A 21,349-nucleotide genomic window follows, 5' to 3' on the forward strand; every position below is an offset into this window, starting at 1 on the left:
GGTATCGCTCAACACTAGTCACTAGTGATCACTATATTACCTGTACACTAACACTATACACAGAGCTCCTGTCCTGTGTCATCCAGTGTCCAACTGTCCAACTATGCTGATCACAGGAGACTTGGGCTGCACTCACTTCCGTGCAGCGTTTATCGCCCCTTCTGTAACAGGAAGCCTCAGGAGGCAGCGCTGCAGCTATTTACTACAGTTTCTTGCATCACCACACTTTGAAGATATCCTGATCCACGATTGTAGACGCTACGGGTGAGGTGAGTACAGTGCATGCGCTCTGCTTCCAAATCCGCCGCAATTTTGTGACTTTTCAAAGCTTTTACACCAGAATTTTTGCATGAAAGCTTTGATAAATTAGGCCCTACATATCTCCCTTCTGTCTAACTTGCTGACCCCTGCCTGTGGTCAAGTGTAATCCATCTTTGATTGCAGAAAAGCCTAGATTAGAGGTGGGCAATTAATTATCAACGTTACCGTTGTAGAGTGCCGAACCAATAGGCTGAAATTAATTCTGCTCGATATTAATATTAACATATTATAAGCATGTATGTTAATATTAATTGTATCACTTAATATTGAGCAATTGAGAGTCCTCAGTGGTTGATACCTTTTAATGGCTAACTGAAAAGATGGTAACAAATTGCAAGCTTTCGAGACTACACAGGTCTCTTCATCAGGCGAAGACTAAAAGAAATTCTGAAGAATCACATATTTATGCACAAGATAGCACAGAAAAAAAACCATGGATAAGACAGGTGGCATGAAGTAGAATTACCATGAGTGATAAACAGTTATGTCCATAAATATTGGGCCAATATTTATGGACATAACTGTTTATCACTCATGGTAATTCTGCTTCATGTCATTTGTCTTATCCATGGTTTGTTTTTTTGTTTTTTTCTGTGCTATGTTGTGCATAAATATGTGATTCTTCAGAATTTCTTTTAGTCTTCGCCTGATGAAGAGAACTGTGTAGTCTCGAAAGCTTGCAATTTGTTACCATCTTTTCAGTTAGCCATTAAAAGGTATCAACCACTGAGGACTCTCAATTCTAAATATTTTTCTATCTACTGGCTAACACGGTACCAAGATATATATCTTTCCTGTATTAATATTGAGCAGAAATAAGTATGCTTCCTTCCACCTATTAAAGATATGAGCCCACACACAGCACCCTATTATACCATAAGAGACCCCACATAGCCTCCTATAAGATGTCATGTAGAAGTTTGGGCACCCTTGGTCAAATTAGTGTTATTGTTAACAGTTCAGCAAGTTGAAGATGAAATTGTATCTAAAAGGTCTAAACTTAAAGATTACACATTTCCTTTGTATTTTAGGCAATCTTTTACATTTTAAGAATTACAAAAAGGAAAATGGCCAGCTTGCATTTTTAGTACCTAGTAGCACCCTCTTTTTGCAAGCATCACAGCTTGTAAACACTTTTTGTAGTCAGTCAAAGTCTTTCAGTTCTTGTTGAAGGAATTTTCATGCATTCTTACTTGGAAAATTCTTCCAGTTCTGTGAGATTTCTGAGTTGTCTTGATTGCAGTGCTATTTTGAGGTCTAGTCACAGATTTTCTATGATGTTCAGATCAGGTGACTGTGAAGGCCATTGCAAATCCTTCAGCTTGAGCCTTTTGAGGTAGCCCATTGTGGATTTTGACATGGATTTAGGATCATTATTCATTTGTAGAAGCCATCATCTTGTCAACTTCAGCTTTTTTATAGATAATGTTATGTTTGCATCAAGAATTTGTTGAAATTTCATTGAATCTGTTCTTCTTTCTACCTGTGAAACATTCCCCGTGCTATTGGCTGCAATAAAACCCCAAAGCATGATCAATCCACCCTCATGCTTAACGGTTGGTGGGATTATCTTTTCTGAAATTTTGAGTGCTTTTTTTCTCTCCACACATACCTTTGATTATTGTGACCACAGCATTCTATTTTAACCTCATCAGTCCACATGACGTGTTTCCATCAGGCTTGTTTAGATGTTCTTTTGCATACTTCTGATGCTGATTTTTATGGTGAAGACTCAGGAGAGGTTTTCTTTTGATTCTAAGCTTGAGCCCCAAACAGCCTACCATATACAGTATGATCCCCAACATAGCCTCCTATATACAGCATGAGCCCCCACATAGCCTTCCATATACAGCATGAGCCCCCACATAGCCTCCCATATATAGCATGAGTTCCACATAGTCTTCATATATAGATTAAGCCTCACATAGCCTCCCATCTATAGCTTGCACCCCATATAGCCTTCCATAGACAGCATGAGTCCCCACATAGACTCTCATATACAGCATGAGATACAGCATGAGTCCCACATAGCCTCCAATGTACAGCATGAGCCCCACATAGTCTCTTATATACAGCATGAGCCCCATATAGCCTCCCATATACAGATTGTGCCCAACATCGTCTCCTATATAGAGCATGAGCCCACATAGCCTGTTATATACATCATGAGCCCCACATAGGCTACTATACACAGCATGAGCCCCACATAGCCTCCCTGTATCCAGCATGAGCCCCACATAGCCTCCCTGTATCCAGCATGAGCCCCACATAGCCTCCCTATATACAGCATGAGCCTCACATAGCCTCCAATCCTCCAAAATACAGCATGAGCCCCACATAGCCTCCCTTTATCCAGCATGAGCCCCACATAGCCTCTCTATATACAGCATGCACTGCCATATAGCCTCCCTGTATCCAGATGAGCCACACATAGCCTCCATACATACAGCATGAGTCCCACATAGCCTCACATATACAGCATGAGCCCCACATAGCCTCCAATCCTCAAATATACAGCATGAGCCCCACATAGCCTCCCTATATACAGCATGAGCCCCACATAGCCTTCCATATACAGCATGAGCCCCACATAGCCTCGAATCCTCCAATATGCAGAATGAGCTCCATATAGCATGCAATATACAGTATAAGCTCCTATATACAGTATGAGCCCCACTTAGCCTCCTATGTACATACAAACATACCATACACATAAAAAAACACCACACACGCACCTCGCTCCCTTTCCCTTGGCACTCTGCCGCTGCTCCTTTCTCTGGGGCACTGACTCTGTGCAGTGCACAACCGATGCGATATAATGACAGGGGGAGGACATTGTACGGAAAACTGTTTCAGCCCTTCGGCTATCTTGGTCTGTGGGCTGGACTGGGACATCCGGAACAGCCAGGGGAGCAGGTCTTGCCCATGGGCCGCATTTTGCTCAATTCTGGCCTAGATGGGAAAGAGAGGGAGAGAGAAATTTTCCTGCTCAAAAGTTTGGGTTCTTATTGTTTTATATGGGGTTCTTGTTCAAGTTTGGGTAAAGTTCTGGTGCCAGAACCGTTAATCCCTAGAAATGAACAAATTCATCCAAAACATTAATTGTGTTAAATTTTACAACAAATCATCAATTAAGCTGCCTGATAGCAGATCATCATCATCTCAAGTCAGCCATGTTTGAATTTTTCATCCAATGTTCACAAATATTAATATTCTCTGAGGCATCCACAGCAAAGAAACAATGTAAGTTTGAAATAAATTTGTAGACAAAGGTTATCATTGGCGGTCAAAAAATATTAGCAGCATTTTCCCACATCAACGAATCTGAAGCTGAAAATTTTGCAATATTTTTTAAAATGAGAATGATTAAAATTCACAAGCAAGCAATAGTGATGATATGAATGACAGGCTGGGTGTTCCCTTGTTATAATTAATTGGTAAATGTGATGTGATTTAAAAAACTGAGTTGTAAATCAGCTTCTAAGAAAAGAGTCAAACGGTCCATATAAATCCGAAGAGGCTCATTACGCAATGCTGGCTGTCAGCTCTCCCGACCCAAGTGTGGCAGCTGCAAAGAAGCACATGCTGTCACACTCTGGTCAGGAGAGCCGTGGGCCAGTCCAAGCATTGTGTTGCAATCCTCATACAGAGTCATACACCTGTCTGGCTCTTCCCTAAATGTATTTTATTATAACAGTCAGATGCATGGTGAAAAGATTGGATTCTAAATTAACATAAGACATTTTGGTTACACTGTTTAAATAAACTTTACATTTTAAATTAGATTAAGCAATTTGCGCTATGTAGTGGATATGCACTATGTTGTTGTTAATAATTTACAGATTAATTCCTGATGATTAATAGGGTATACAGAATTATTCCTGCAAGCTTACATATAATTACATCTCTGCTGACTAGTTTATACTGTTCATACTATTTTATAGCCACAATCTAATGTTGCAATTTCTTTTAAACAGAATTAACACCAAGAAATATTATTGTTAAAGGGGTTGTCCAGGAATATCATAATGGTGACTAAAGATGAGCGAACCTTTTAAGGTTTGATTTGGTTCAACTCGACAAACGTCCCGAAGTTTGCCAAACATACCCGTACCCCATTTAATTCAATAGTAGGCAAAACAAAAGCTGCTCAAAGACCGGGAAAAGTGGCATCAACCAGAGTACAAATAGTTAAAATATTATTATTTATTATTGTAGCGCCATTTATTCTATGGCGCTTTACATGTGAAAAGGGGCATGCATAGCAAACAAGATGTACAAGAGAGGACACTGCCTGTGAGGTCTCACAATCTACAAGTGATTAGTTAGGATACAGTACGTGAAGGTAGAGCTGGTCGTGCAGTGGAATGGTGGAGCGAAGGTTACTGCAGTTTGTATGCTTGTCGGAAGAGGTAGGTCTTCAGGTTCCTTTTGAAGGTTTCCATGGTAGGCAAGATATGTTGCGGTAGCGAGTCCCAGAGTAGGGAAGATGCATGGGACAAATCTTGTATGCAATTGTGGGAAGATGACATAAGAGGGGAGTAGAGAAAGAGATTTTGTGAGGATCGGAGGTTGCGTGCAGGTGAGTAGTGGGAGACTAGGTCACAGATGTATAGAGGAAATGGGTTTTGGATGGCTTTGCATGCCAAACTTAGAATATTGAACAGGAGTCTCTGGGCAAACGCGAGCCAGCGCAGGAATTGCCAGAGGGGAGAAGCCAAGGAATAGTGGGGTGACAGATGGATTCGTCAGCCAGTGGCGTTAGGGATAGATTGGAGGGGTGCGACACTGTTACAAGAGAGGCTACAGAGCAGGAGGTTACAGTAGTCGAGGTGGGAGATGATGATTTCAGGCACTAGTGTTTTTGCAGATTCATTGTTGAGGAATCTGCGGATTCAGATATATTTTTGAGTTGGAGTCAGCAGGAAGGGGAAATTGCTTGGATCTCAGATTTGAAGGAGAGATCCGAGTCAAGCTTGCGGGACTGGGGAGATTGGGCAGCCATTGTCTATGATGGATAGGTCAGTTGGGGGATTGAATGAGATGGTGGATAGATGATCAATTTGTTTAAATCCATGTTAAGTTTTAGAAATCTAGCAAAGAAGAAAGGTAAAATAGCAGACATGCATTGTGGGATTCTGGTTAGTAAGGAGGTGATACCAGGTCCAAAAAGGAAAATCTGTGTGTCATCAGCATATAGGTGATACTGAAAGCCATGAGACTCTTTGTGCTGTCCAAGGCCAAAGGTGTAGATGGAGAATAGCAGCGATCCTACAGCTAAACCTTTGGGGACACCGACAGATAGGGGACGAGATGAGGAGGTGGTGTGAGTGGGAGACACTGAATTTCCTGTCTGTTAGTGATGAGGAGATACAAGATAGGGTCAAGTCTGTGATGCCAAGAGAGGAGAGAGTCTATAGTAAGAGAGAATAGTCCACTGTGTCGAAGGCAGATGACAGATCCTCCAGGAAAAGGACAAATTAGTGTCGCTTGGATGTGGCAGGTAGTAGGTCATTGGTGACTTTATTCAGGGCAGTTTCAGTGGAATGGTGCTGTCGGAAGCCAGATTATAAGTGGTCAAAGAGGGAGCAGGAGGAGAGGTGGGAGGACAGTTCAAAATGGATGAGTTGTTCCAGTAGTTTTGAAGCATAGGGGATAAGTGATATAGGGGAGAATTGCTATATACAAAGGACCGGTCAAGGGATGGCTTTTTGAGGATGGGTGTGATCGAGGTATGCTTGAAGCATGAAGGGAAGACACCAGTTTTTAGTGACAGGTTGTAGAGGTTGTTTAAGATTGGGATGAAAACTGTGGTAAGGTTTGGAATGACAGGATGGGATTAGGTCAAGTTCACAAGTGGTGAGATGTGATTTGGAGAGTAAAAAAGAAAGTTGATCATCCGTAATGGTGAAGAAGTTGGTTTTGAAGGAGAAGAGTTGAGTAGTTATTAGGAGGGGCTGTGGGGACTTTAAGCAAAAGCTTTCTCTTATGTTGTCAATCTTCTACTTGAAGAATGAGGCAAAGTCTTCAGCTGAGATGAGTGGAGAAGGACATGGAGCTGGCATACAGAGGAGAGAATTGAAACTATTGAATAGCTGTTTAGGGTTGTGAGACAGGGATAAAATTAGAGATGAGAAGTATGCTTCTTTTGCTGCAGTGAGTAATTGCGCAGCATTTTGAAAACTTCTGTTACTGGAATAGCTGCTCGACTCCCTTTCTTTGGCAGCCACACAGTGGTACACATTGTAGATGAGGGCCATAAAGTGCATGTGCTCCAGTAGATGGCAAGCTCCGCACCATGTGGCCTCTTCTCCACTTCCTCCACCTTAACATCATACACAGTATAGTCCTTAGAAGTGGCCCTCCAATTACCCTTGCTTCTCCCCGCGTCACAACTCTCCAACCGCCCAATTGATTGAAGAAAACCACAGATGGGTGAGTGTGCAAAGCTGTTTGCACATTCTATTCCATTGGCATCAGAAGTGTGCTCCAAAGATTCAGACTCAAGAGGAAAAAAGCAGCTGCACCGATGGATAAGATTTTTTCAGTTGGATCTGGGGACGGACGAAGTAGGATCCGAGCAGAATCCATATCCATGTTACCAGATGCTGACTTTACTGTGCTGTCAGGGCAGGAAGAGAAGGAGGGTGACTCTCAGGGCAAAGAGTGGTAGAGCAGAGAGGATAATGATTAGATTGTAAATTCCACTTGATGTGAATGCAGATATATGGAGCTGAGTTGCTCAGCAGATGAGGTGAAGGAGGAGAAAGATGAGTAGGTTACATTGCAGCTTCCCGCACCGACACTGAGTGATGCAACCATTACAAGCACTGCATCCTCAGCCACAACTCTGGCTGTGGCAAGCAGCGGTTGTGGATCTGCAGCTTGCAGGTGCAGCAAGGGTTGGCTAGCCTGGCCCTTTTTGAGACCCCCAAAGGATGACCCAATGTTATGTTATTTTTGAAGAGTTTTTCATGCGTTGTTTGCAGAGTTTTTTGGGTGCATATTACATTTGCTTTGTCTACAGTACATTTTAATAAAGTTAATTGTACTCACCAAATACACATCAAAAATGCCTCAAAAATAACATGAAAAGGTGTTGCTGCATTTTTTGGCATTATTACTTTTTTACTGCTTTCTATGGGTGCACAAAAGCTGAAAGAATTGATATGACGCAGATTTAAAAACGGGACAGTTCTCAAATTCATTCGGGAACTAAAAAACAAACATGCATGAGATTTCTGAAATCTAAGCTTTTGATGATACTATAAAATATATATATATATATACAGTAAAAAGCTGCTTTAAGGCCGGGTTCACATTAGCTTTTCTATGTGCAGCGTATGATCCGCATAGATCCGCATGCGTCATGCATGTGGAGCGCCCCCAGATGCAGGGCCGCGGGGTACTCGGTACCGGGCCTCTCTGTCTCAGTTCTGGGGTTGTCACGGTGGCTAGACCCGGTCCGTGACCCTGCTAAGGAATGTCCAATGAAAGATGTGATGATGGTGCGTGGTGCAGGTTGCGAGGAATAACGAGGACACAGGGTTGCAGTCTCTTTACCTCTTTACTGAAGGCTTCAGGGTCCGCAATCCAGAGCACTGCTAACAGGGCTGGCTGAGACCGGCCGGTCCGAAGGCACATCCAGAGTTCCCTTTGCAGGTGGAAATCAGTGCCTACCTTCTAGCGCCTGTGTGTTGTAGTACCTCCCTGCTGAGCACCACGGGATAGTCATCACAACTGTTGTGTCTGTGTCTGATGTACTTTCTCTCTCCGTCCCCAGATGATATGGCTAGGATGCACCCGTATGACGGGGTAGGCCTGGAGTTATTCTGGGACCCTAGAGACGCCCCTCTCCCACAATTGCCTCCATTGTCTTCGTTAGGTGTAAAAGGGTGAGACAGCCAACCTGAAGTTAACTGTCCTGCCGTAGTTCGAAGTAATGCGTAGAGTCTGTTACTTCCTCGGTGCCCCGGCCACCGGCTATGCGCCTCAGTAGGATGTTGCCACGATCTTAAGGCACGACTCCTACTGGTTCTATTCTCCTTTGTACTGTGATCTCGCTTCTCACTTCTCCACAATAAACCTCGCTTCGTGTCCTTTCCAAGAAGCCTGCCGCTGTATCACTCAAGCACGGCTCCGTAAGGATCTGTCCTTTTCGCTAGGCCGCTGTCAGGATCCCACCCCTGACAGGTCCTCTCCCGAACTCTCCCGGGCTTCTTTCTCCCTAACCTCCTGTCCAACCCCCAGTTTTACCAGAGCGTGAGTGAGGAGTGGCCTACTAGATAGAACCACTCCCCCTGGTGGCCGGAGTGTGAAGTGTAGTGTGTGTGTGATACCTGGTTAGGTGAACTCCTTTAGTGCAATCAGACGTAACATCACTCCCCCTTAGTGGCAGAGCGACATTACTGCAACGACCAGGACTCTGGGGTTCTGCACTCCCCCCCGGTTAAATCCAGTACTCCCGGACTGGGAAAACAAGAACAACAATACATGTTAGCAGAAAACACATAACATTTTGAAATACTATAAACAATTAAACACTATGAACAAGTAAAATATACAGTGCTTCCCTTTATGGGAGGTGAGAACACTTGAACGTTGCAAAAGTTTCGGTCATGCACAGTTCATGACTCCCAGTTCAGTGAGTGCAAACTTAAAACAGCAGGGATCCCGGGTAAACAAAGGGATCCCTTTTGAAAGTTTTGGAGCAATTCTCTGTCCATTACTCCATTGTCCATTGTTTTAAACGTGTAACAAAGATATTTACACAAACACTTTTAACCAAATAACAGCTATCATTAGTATCTCCAAGTTTTGTAGCGAAGTGGAGTTTGATTCCTGGTGCTGCGTGTAGACCTCTGCAGCGCAGGGGTTGCTATTGACCTAACAGGGCCCGCTATACCTGCTACCGCTGGTGTAGTGCACTGTCTTCTAGCTACACTTCTAGTGAGTCTGGGTAGCACTGGCAGGCTGGAGCTCTCAGGGCCGCTGTCACCACCGGTGGGCATGGCAGATTCACTGATAGCAGAGGGAGGATTTGCCGGTTCAACGGTTGGCATGGCATCCTCCGGTGGGGTTCGCTGTGGTTGCGGGCCCGGGTGACCTGGCTCCACATTTAGTTCTGGCGGTGTCAGTTGACGAAACGTTAGGACAGGTACCACAATGGCCTAGTTTATTTGAGTCCAAGACTGGGGAAAATCGCCAAGAACAGTGTGTATCATCTTCTCCTCTTCCATGGGCGGAGACGTCCCGGGGTCTGTTTCCCCATCTCTCAGCTTATCAGGGCATATCTTAAGGTGGTCTCTGGATATTGCCGTTGAGGTTTCTCCTCCATCTTTGCTGATGAGACAGACCTTTGTATTGTCGAAATCAGATGGCAGGATGGTATATGGTTCCGCTTCCCATTGATCATCAAGCTTGTGTAGTCTCCGCTTCCGTTTGAGTACCTGCTCCCCGGGTGACAAGGGAGTCACAGGAGCATGCTAGTTGTAATCCATTTCTTGTTTTTGTCGGGCTTGGGCGAGACTTCTTTCCACACACACTTGTACTTTGCGGTACCTTTGCTGCCTCTCTGTATCCCAGTCCGCATCTGGTGAGATATAACGGGGGTCAGGACCCCCATGTCCAGATCCACAGGTAACTTGCTAGACCTTCCTCGCATCAGGTACGCTGGAGTGCAGTTGGTGGAGTTCACCGGGATGTGGTTATACATATCCACCAAGTCTGGTAACTTTGTGGGCCACAAGTTCCGTTCCTCCACAGGTAAGGTCTTCAGCAAGTCGATCACCACCTGGTTCATCTTCTCGCACATCCCGTTGGTTTGTGGATGGTATGGCGTGGTTCTGATCTTTTTACATCCATACAGATTGCAGAACTCCTGAAACACTTCCGCTTCAAATGCTGGCCCCTGATGGGTCAGTACCTTCTCCGGATACCCATGGGGTTGACAGAAGTACTGCTGGAAGGTTTTGGCGGCCGTTCTAGCCGTTAGGTCTTTGACCGGAATGACTTCCAGGAATCTGGAGTAGTGGTCCACGATGGTGAGAGCGTAGATATAGCCTGACCGGCTGGGTGTTAGCTTCACGTGATCCAGCGTGACCAGGTAGAGCAGCCGTTTGGTGATGATGGGCTGCAAGGGAGCCCGCTGGCTGTCATGATCCTTCCGGCGTAGGCTACATGGGCCACACTCTTGGCACCACTTCTCGATGGCTTTCTTCATACCAATCCAGTAGAACCTCCCTCGGAGCAGCCTCTCCAGCTTCCTCCACCCGAAGTGTCCTGCCCCATCGTGGTATGCTCCCAGGACCATTGGCACATCTTGTCTTGGGAACACGATCTGCCATACCAATTCATGAGTGCGTGAGTCAATGCTCCTCCGGCACAGCTTACCATCGTGAATAAACAGTCTGCCCCTCTCCTTCCACAATTGTAATGCCTCAGGTGGATCATCCGGGCCGGGATGCAAACCTGCCTGCATCAGGAGCTCTTTCACCCGACGGACCGCAGGGTCACCATCCTGGTTCTCTGCCCACCCGTGATGGGGCAGGGGATTCAACGGGGCGCCCCGCTTATTCTTGCGCCTGTTCTCCACCTGATGGGAGCACTGGGTGGCCTTGGGGCGATGGAAAGCGGGCAGCTCTACCTCTTCAAATGCTTCTGGATCTTCCTCCATTTCGGGCAAGTGGGGCATTCGGGACAATGCATCGGCATTCGCATTCTTGTGTCCTGCCCGGTACTTGATGGTGAAGTCGTAATTGGACAACCGGGCCATCCAATGCTGCTCCAAGGCACCGAGTTTCGCTGTGTCCAAATGCGTTAGCGGATTATTATCCGTGAAGACGGTGAATTTTGCTGAGGCCAGGTAGTGTTTGAACCTCTCCGTCACGGCCCAGACAACGGCAAGGAACTCCAGCTTAAAGGAACTATAGTTGTCAGGGTTCCATTCAGTGGGGCGAAGCTTCCTACTGGCGTAAGCGATTACTCTTTCCTTGCCTTTCTGGACCTGGGACAGCACGGCTCCCAACCCCACATTGCTGGCGTCCGTATACAATACAAACGGTTGGTCATATTCAGGGTAGGGCAGTACCTCTTCTCCCATCAGCGCCGACTTTAAACAAGAGAAGGATCCCTCCAGTCCATCGTTCCAGTCAAATGGAGTATTCTTACACTTGGTCTTCTTAGACTGGCCCACCAACAGGTCTTGTAAGGGCGCGGCCTTCTTGGTGAAGTCCTTGATAAATCTCCTGTAGTAGCCTACCAACCCGAGGAACTGCCGGACTTCATGAAGGTTGTTGGCCTTTGGCCAGTCTTTGATCACCGTAACCTTGTCGGGGTCTGGGGCCAATCCTTCAGCACTCACCACATGGCCCAGGTATTGCACTTTGGGTTTTAGCAAATGGCATTTGGACGGTTTCACCTTTAAGCCAAAGTTGGACAGGGCTTCAAACACCTCAGCCAGGTGTTTCAGATGGTCTTCATACTGTAGGTCTTGGAGAAGACAATGACATCGTCCAGATATAGCAGCACGGTTTCAAAGTTCTTGTGTCCCAGACAGCACTCCATCATCCTCTGGAACGTTCCCGGGGCATTACACAATCCGAAGGGCATGTAGTTGAATTCGCAGAGACCTGTTATGGACCTGGTGGTTAGGAGCACCTGGAATGACCTGATGAGTAAACTCAAAAAACGGAACTAGCTCTGGGGAAGTGGGAACTCTGCTGACCGCAAACTCTACTCCTATCGCACACACTAGAAATAGCCGTGGAGCGTACCTAACTCTCCCTAGACGCCTCTTCACAGCCTAAGAGCTAACTACCCCTAAAGATAGAAATATAAGCCTAACCTTGCCTCAGAGAAATTTCCCCAAAGGTAAAGGCAGCCCCCCACATATATTGACTGTGAGTTAAGAGGAAAGTCACAAACACAGGAATGAAACAGGTTTTAGCATAGGAGGCCAGACTTACTAAATAGTCAGAGGATAGAAAAGAATACTATGCGGTCAGCATAAAAAAAACTACAAAACCACGCAGAGTATGCAAAAAGACCCCCGCACCGACTCACGGTGCGGAGGTGCAACACTGCACCCCAGAGCTTCCAGCTAGCAAGGAAACATCATGATAGCAAGCTGGACAAGAATTTAGCAGAGCTAAGAAATATATTCAGGCAGCAGTAACAACAAATGAACCAGCAGGGACTTAGCTTCTGCTGGAGTAGACAGGTCCTCAGAGAAGTCCAAGAGAGATCTGAACCAATTCTGATACATTGACAGCTGGCATCAGGTAACGATCTGAGTGGAGTTAAATAGGGAAGCAGCATAGCAACATAACGAGAGCAGCTGATAAAGTCAACCTAGTGACCAGCAGTTCCGCTTGAAGCCACCAGAGGGAGCCCAAGAGCAGAACTAACCAAAGTACCATTCATGACCACAGGAGGGAGTCCGAGAACGGAATTCACAACAGTACCCCCCCTTGAGGAGGGGTCACCGAACCCTCACCAGGGCCCCCAGGCCGATCAGGACGAGCCAAATGAAAGGCACGAACCAAATCGGCAGCGTGGACATCGGAGGCAACAACCCAGGAATTATACTCCTGACCATAGCCCTTCCACTTAACCAGGTACTGAAGCTTCCGTCTCGAAATACAAGAATCCAAAATTTTTTCCACCACATACTCCAACTCCCCCTCAACCAACACGGGGGCAGGAGGATCAACGGAGGGAACCATAGGCGCCACGTACCTCCGCAACAACGACCTATGGAACACATTATGGATGGCAAAAGAAGCTGGAAGGACCAAACGAAATGACATAGGGTTGAGAATTTCAGAAATCTTATAAGGACCAATGAAACGAGGCTTAAACTTAGGAGAAGAAACCTTCATAGGAACATAACGAGAAGACAACCAAACCAAATCCCCAACACGAAGTCGGGGACCAACACAACGACGGCGGTTAGCGAAACGTTGAGCCTTCTCCTGGGACAACGTTAGATTGTCCACTACGTGAGTCCAAATTTGCTGCAACCTGTCCACCACAGAATCCACACCAGGACAGTCAGAAGGCTCAACCTGCCCTGAAGAAAAATGAGGATGAAAACCAGAATTGCAAAAAAAAGGCGAAACCAAAGTAGCCGAACTAGCCCGATTATTAAGGGCGAACTCAGCCAATGGCAAGAAGGTCACCCAATCATCCTGATCAGCAGAAACAAAGCATCTCAGATAGGTTTCCAAAGTCTGGTTGGTTCGTTCGGTTTGGCCATTTGTTTGAGGATGGAAAGCCGAAGAAAAAGACAAATCAATGCCCATCTTAGCACAAAAGGACCGCCAAAACCTAGAGACAAACTGGGAACCTCTGTCTGACACAATGTTCTCCGGAATGCCATGCAAATGAACCACATGTTGAAAAAATAATGGCACCAAATCAGAGGAAGAAGGTAATTTAGGCAAGGGTACCAAATGGACCATCTTAGAAAAGCGATCACAAACCACCCAGATGACAGACATCCTTTGAGAGATAGGAAGATCTGAAATAAAATCCATTGAAACATGCGTCCAAGGCCTTTTCGGGACTGGCAAGGGCAAAAGCAACCCACTGGCACGAGAACAGCAGGGCTTAGCCCGAGCACAAGTCCCACAGGACTGCACAAAAGAACGCACATCCCGTGACAAGGAAGGCCACCAAAAGGACCTAGCCGCCAAATCTCTGGTACCAAAAATCCCAGGATGACCAGCCAACACTGAGCAATGAACCTCAGAAATAATTCTGCTAGTCCATCTATCAGGGGTGAACAATTTCTCCGCTGGACAACGGTCAGGTCTATCAGCCTGAAACTCCTGCAGCGCCCGCCGCAAATCAGGGGAGATGGCAGACAGAATTACCCCCTCTTTGAGAATACCAGCCGGCTCAGGGACTCCCGGAGAATCAGGCACAAAACTCCTAGAAAGGGCATCCGCCTTCACATTCTTAGAACCTGGAAGGTATGAGACCACAAAATCGAAACGTGAGAAAAACAGCGACCATCGAGCTTGTCTAGGATTCAACCGCCTGGCAGACTCGAGATAAGTCAGATTTTTGTGATCCGTCAAGACCACCACGCGGTGCTTGGCTCCCTCAAGCCAATGTCGCCACTCCTCGAATGCCCACTTCATAGCCAGCAGCTCCCGATTGCCAACATCATAATTACGCTCAGCAGGCGAAAACTTTCTAGAAAAGAAGGCACATGGCTTCATCACAGAGCCATCAGAACTTCTTTGAGACAAAACAGCCCCTGATCCAATCTCAGAAGCATCAACCTCGACCTGAAAAGGGAGCGAAACATCTGGCTGACGCAACACAGGGGCCGAAGAAAAACGACGTTTCAGCTCCTGAAAAGCCTCAACGGCCGCAGAGGACCAATTCACCACATCAGCACCTTTCTTTGTCAAATCAGTCAAAGGTTTAACCACACTAGAAAAATTAGCGATGAAGCGACGGTAAAAATTAGCAAAGCAGAGGAATTTCTGGAGGCTCTTCACAGATGTAGGTTGAGTCCAATCATAAATGGCCTGAACTTTAACAGGATCCATCTCGATAGTAGAAGGGGAAAAAATGAAGCCCAAAAAGGAAACCTTCTGAACTCCGAAGAGACATTTAGACCCCTTCACAAACAAGGAATTAGCACGAAGGACCTGGAATACCATTCTGACCTGTTTCACATGAGACTCCCAATCATCCGAAAAGACCAAAATATCATCCAAATATACAATCATGAATCTATCCAGATACTTTCGGAAGATGTCATGCATAAAGGACTGAAACACAGATGGAGCATTTGAAAGCCCGAATGGCATTACCAGGTACTCAAAATGGCCCTCGGGCGTATTAAATGCTGTTTTCCATTCATCGCCGTTTTATACGTACAAGGTTATACGCCCCTCGAAGATCTATCTTGGTGAACCAACTAGCCCCCTTAATAGGAGCAAACAAATCAGACAGCAGAGGCAAAGGGTACTGAAATTTGACCGTGATTTTATTGAGAAGGCGGTAATCTATACAGGGTCTCAGAGAACCATCCTTCTTGGCCACAAAAAAGAACCCTGCTCAGAACGGTGATGAAGACGGGCGAATATGCCCTTTCTCCAAGGACTCCTTCACATAAGTCCGCATAGCGGCGTGCTCTGGCACGGATAAATTGAAAAGTCGGTCCTTAGGAAACTTACTACCAGGAATCAAATTAATAGCACAATCACAATCCCTATGAGGGGGTAGGACACTGGATTTGGGCTCATCAAATACATCCTGGTAATCCGACAGAAACTCAGGGACTTCAGAAGGAGTGGAAGCAGAAATTGACACCAATGGAACATCGCCATGTACCCCTTGACAACCCCAACTAGACACAGACATTGATTTCCAATCCAATACTGGATTATGAACCTGTAGCCATGGCAAACCCAACATGACCACATCATGCAAATTATGCAACACCAAAAAGCGAACATCTTCCCGATGTGCAGGAGCCATGCACATGGTCAACTGAGTCCAGTACTGAGGTTTATTCTTGGCCAACGGCGTGGCATCAATTCCCCTTAATGGAATAGGATACTGCAAAGGCTCCAAGAAAAAACCACAGCGCCTGGCAAACTCCAAGTCCATCAAATTCAGGGCAGCGCCTGAATCCACAAATGCCATAACCGAGTAGGATGACAAAGAGCAAATCAGAGTAACAGACAAAAGAAATTTAGGCTGTACAGTACCAATGGTGACAGACCTAGCGAACCGCTTAGTGCACTTAGGACAATCAGAGATAGCATGAGTGGGGTCACCACAGTAAAAACACAGCCTATTCTGACGTCTGTGTTCTTGCCGTTCAGTTCTGGTCAAAGTTCTATCACATTGCATAAGCTCAGGCCTCTGCTCAGAGGACACCGCCAAACTGTGCACAATTTTGCGCTCGCGCAAACGCCGATCAATTTGGATGGCCAAGGACATTGACTCATTCAGACCAGCAGGCGTGGGGAATCCCACCATAACATCCTTAAGGGCTTCAGAAAGACCCTTTCTAAAAATTGCTGCCAGGGCACACTCATTCCATTGAGTAAGCACAGACCATTTTCTAAACTTCTGACAATATAGCACCTCTTCATCCTGACCCTGACACAAAGCTAGCAAAATTTTCTCTGCCTGATCTACTGAATTCGGTTCGTCATAAAGCAATCCAAGCGCCAGAAAAAACGCATCTACATTAAGCAATGCAGGATCTCCTGGCGCAAGGGAGAACGCCCAGTCTTGAGGGTCACCACGCAACAAAGAAATAATAATTTTTACTTACTGAATGGGGTCACCAGAGGAGCGGGGTTTCAAAGCAAGAAACAGTTTACAATTATTTTTGAAATTCAGAAACTTAGATCTATCCCCAGAAAACAACTCAGGAATTGGAATTCTAGGCTCTAACATAGGATTCTGAACTACATAATCTTGAATGCTTTGTACCCTTGCAGTGAGATGATCCACACAAGAGGACAGACCTTGAATATCCATATCTACACCTGTGTCCTGAACCACCCAGGGGTTAAGGGGAAAAGAGAGACAAAACACACTGCAAAGAAAAAAAAATGGGTTCAGAACTTCTCTTATCCCTCTTTTGAGATGCATTAACACTGTACTGCTGTACTGCTGTACTGTTATGGACCTGGTGGTTAGGAGCACCTGGAATGACCTGATGAGTAAACTCAAAAAACGGAACTAGCTCTGGGGAAGTGGGAACTCTGCTGACCGCAAACTCTACTCCTATCGCACACACTAGAAATAGCCGTGGAGCATACCTAACTCTCCCTAGATGCCTCTTCACAGCCTAAGAGCTAACTACCCCTAAAGATAGAAATATAAGCCTAACCTTGCCATAGAGAAATTTCCCCAAAGGTAAAGGCAGCCCCCCACATATATTGACTGTGAGTTAAGAGGAAAGTCACAAACACAGGAATGAAACAGGTTTTAGCAAAGGAGGCCAGACTTACTAAATAGTCAGAGGATAGAAAAGAATACTATGCGGTCAGCATAAAAAAAACTACAAAACCACGCAGAGTATGCAAAAAGACCCCCGCACCGACTCACGGTGCAGAGGTGCAACACTGCACCCCAGAGCTTCCAGCTAGCAAGGAAACATCATGATAGCAAGCTGGACAAGAATTTAGCAGAGCTAAGAAATATATTCAGGCAGCAGTAACAACAAATGAACCAGCAGGGACTTAGCTTCTGCTGGAGTAGACAGGTCCTCAGAGAAGTCCAAGAGAGATCTGAACCAATTCTGATACATTGACAGCTGGCATCAGGTAACGATCTGAGTGGAGTTAAATAGGGAAGCAGCATAGCAACATAACGAGAGCAGCTGATAAAGTCAACCTAGTGACCAGCAGTTCCGCTCGAAGCCACCAGAGGGAGCCCAAGAGCAGAACTAACCAAAGTACCATTTATGACCACAGGAGGGAGTCCGAGAACGGAATTCACAACAGAGACCCATCGGCGTCGTGAAGGCCATCTTCTCCTTGTCCGCCTCTGCCACGGGAGCCTGCCAGTACCCACTGGTGAGATCCAAGGTAGAGAAGTAGTTAGCAGATTTTAAAGCAGCCAGGGACTCCTCTATCCTGGGCAGTGGGTATGCGTCCTTATGTGTAATGCGATTTAGCTGCCTATAATCAACACACATCCTCATTGTGCCATCTTTCTTCCTAACGAGGACTAACGGAGCTGCCCAGGAGCTACAACTATCTCTCACTACCCCAGCCTCTTTCATCTCTCGCAACATGTCTTTGGCACACTGATAATGAGCTGGGAGTACAGGACGGTATCTCTCTTTTATGGGCCGATGATCTCCTGTGGGGATATGATGTTGAATCCCTTTTACCTGCCCAAAATCTAGGGGGTGTTTGCTAAATACCCGCTCGTACTCATGAACCACTCTGTAGGCCCCCTGTTTCTGATGAGGTGGGGTAGAGTCAGTGCCCACGTGCAATTCCCGACACCAATCTTTCAGTTGCCCTGCAGAACCGTTGTTCTCCGCTGGATTGGACAGGACCAAGGGTCCGGGTACCTGTATCACACTATTATTAACAGTAAACAGTTTGGCAAGTGTGGCATATTTGGTTAGATGGACTTCCTCCTCCCCACAGTTAAGGACACATACTGGCACTTTCCCCTTGCGGACGTCAACCACCCCTCTGGCTGTCAGGAGGGTAGGCCTATTATCTGAATATATGGGTTCTACCAGGGCCTGATAGTCTTTACCCCTGAGGCCTATGGCTGCCCAACACCATATTAACATTTCACTCCTGGGGGGTATCGCAATGGGGTTTGAATCACTCACTGTGACACGACCAATTTCACCACCAGTCAGCTCCACCTGCTGCATAATCAGAGCCCTGATTTCTTTTTGCAGGGCGCGTTGTTCACTGTAGCCAGCTGTTTCTGCAATTTTCTATGACATTAGTACCAATGGTAATCATGGGATTACATTCACGGCGGTCAATATCAACAATTACAATCCCTTGGGCCTCCAATTCTACCTGCCCCACTTTGATGGTGACCTCTTTATACCCCACTTGTGGCAATGGCTGACAATTACTGGCTATGATGGTGAAATCATCATCGGGGCCACGAGTAATGTCGGTGTCCTCCCAATAACGTCTATAAAGGATGTAAGGCATAGTCATCACCTGGGAACCGGTATCCAGCAAAGCGTTCATGAGGATACCGTCGATCACGATGGGGAGAACTGGCCACCCTCCGATGTATTTGGCTCTCCAATTTTGCGGGCCTGACCATCCTACTCCTGGGGGTTGGCCCTCTGCCCCAGGGGTTGCTCGTTTAAATGACAGTACCTTGCAAGATGGCCCACCTGGTGGCAGCGGCGGCAGATAGGTCGTCCGTCCCGATGAAAACGATCGTCGTCTCTACCTCTTGTCGACGGAACCCTCCTCTGTCGCTGCCAGGGGACATCCTCCGGTATGGAAGCCTTGGGGGCCTCCTGCAGGGATTGGATGGTCCGGGCTAGGGCAGCAATGCTCCTGGTCAGCTCCTGCATCTGGAGACACAGTCCTGCAGTGGAATCATCTTCCAGGGTCTGGGCATTGGCCTCAGCGGAGACGGTTGCTTCTGGCACCACCTCCTGGTGGTACGTGAGGGCTTGACGCCTGGGAAGTAAGGCACGGCTGGGGTGTCGCTCTGGCAGCGCCTGGATGGCTTTATCTTTGAATTGCGCAAAAGTCAGGTCTGGATTCTGCATGGCCAGGAAGTGTAGCTGGGCCCTTTGGTGACTGCACAGGAGCCCCTCGATGAACCGCTCTTTCAGGAGTTTATCTTCATCTTGCATGCTGTTTGGGTCACTCTGCTTGATGGCCCGCAGTGCCTCCTGGAGATTAAGGGCATAGTCCCGTAAGCTATCCTGCGGCCTCTGCTTGCACCCATAGAACGTCAATTTAATTTCCGTAGCGGTGCGGGTGTCAAAGGTGGCTTTGAGCTTTGCAAAGACCTGCTGTGCAGTTCTCTTATCCGCGGCGGGCCAGGACTTCACTTCTCTCAGAGCCGCTCCAAAGAGTTGGCCGGTTATCATATGGACTTTCTGAGGCTCCGTCAAGGGATAAAACTCGAGCAGGCTACAAATCCCTTCTTTAAAGTCAGTTAATGTATGGGATTCTCCAGAGTATCGCGGGAGCCAGGCTGCTCCATGTAGGTACGGCATGGAGAAGGGCATGATGGCTGCCGTAGCCGCGGCGGTATCCGGCGGGCTGATGGGGGCGGCAAGCTCAGCGGCATCTGGAGGTGATACAAGGCCCGCAGCAGCATCTACTGTGGGGTCTGGAGGTGCCCCTGCGGTTGCGGCCGCTGCCTCCGCTTCTCCCGAATCAGACATGGCCACTTCTCCCCTCTGCTAACCTGGTGGAAGTTGGGGTTCCTCTTCCAGAGTCGGCACCTTACCGCATCTCCTCGCTCCGCGCTCTTTTTGGTCGACTCCGCCCATGAAGCTATGGCGGATTTTGGCGGGCACTTTTGGCGGCAAGCGACAATACACAGTCTTTGCAATAAATCACGGTTCAAGCACAATTCAGACACAGTTCCAAGGCACACATGACCTGATTCTTCAGGCTTAAGTAGATCCTGTTCGTGACGCCAATTTGGAGCGCCCCCAGACGCAGGGCCGTGGGGTACTCGGTACCGGGCCTCTCTGTCTCGGTCCTGGGGTTGTCACGGTGGCTAGACCCGGTCCGTGACCCTGCTAAGGGGCGTCCAATGAAAGGTGTGATGGTGCGTGGTGCAGGTCGCGAGGAATAACGAGGACACAGGGTTGCAGTCTCTTTACCTCTTTACTGAAGGCTTCAGGATCCCCAATCCAGAGCACTGCTAACAGGGCTGGCTGAGACCGGCCGTTCCGAAGGCACATCCAGAGTTCCCTTTGCAGGTTGAAATCAGTGCCTACCTTCTAGCGCCTGTGTGTTGTAGTACCTCCCTGCTGAGCACCACGGGATAGTCCTCACAACTGTTGTGTCTGTGTCTGATGTTCTTTCTCTCTCCGTCCCCCAGATGATATGGCTAGGACGCACCCGTATGACGGGGTAGGCCTGGAGTTATTCTGGGACCCTAGAGACGCCCCTCTCCCACAATTGCCTCCGTTGTCTTCGTTAAGTGTAAAAGGGTGAGACAGCCAACCTGAAGTTAACTGTCCTGCCGTAGTTCGAAGTAATGCGTAGAGTCTGTTACTTCCTCGGTGCCCCGGCCACCGGCTATGCGCCTCAGTAGGATGTTGCCATGATCTCAAGGCACGCCTCCTACTGGTTCTATTCTTCTTTGTACTGTGATCTCGCTTCTCACTTCTCCACAATAAACCTCATTTCGTGTCCTTTCTAAGAAGCCTGCCGCTGTATCACTCAAGCACAGCTCCGTAACGATCTGTCCTTTTCGCTAGGCCGCTGTCAGGATCCCACCCCTGACAGGTCCTCTCCCGAACTCTCCCGGGCTTCTTTCTCCCTAACTTCCTGTCCTACCCCCAGTTTTACCA

Source organism: Ranitomeya variabilis, chromosome 6, assembly GCF_051348905.1.
Source record: "Ranitomeya variabilis isolate aRanVar5 chromosome 6, aRanVar5.hap1, whole genome shotgun sequence".
NCBI lineage: Eukaryota > Metazoa > Chordata > Amphibia > Anura > Dendrobatidae > Ranitomeya > Ranitomeya variabilis.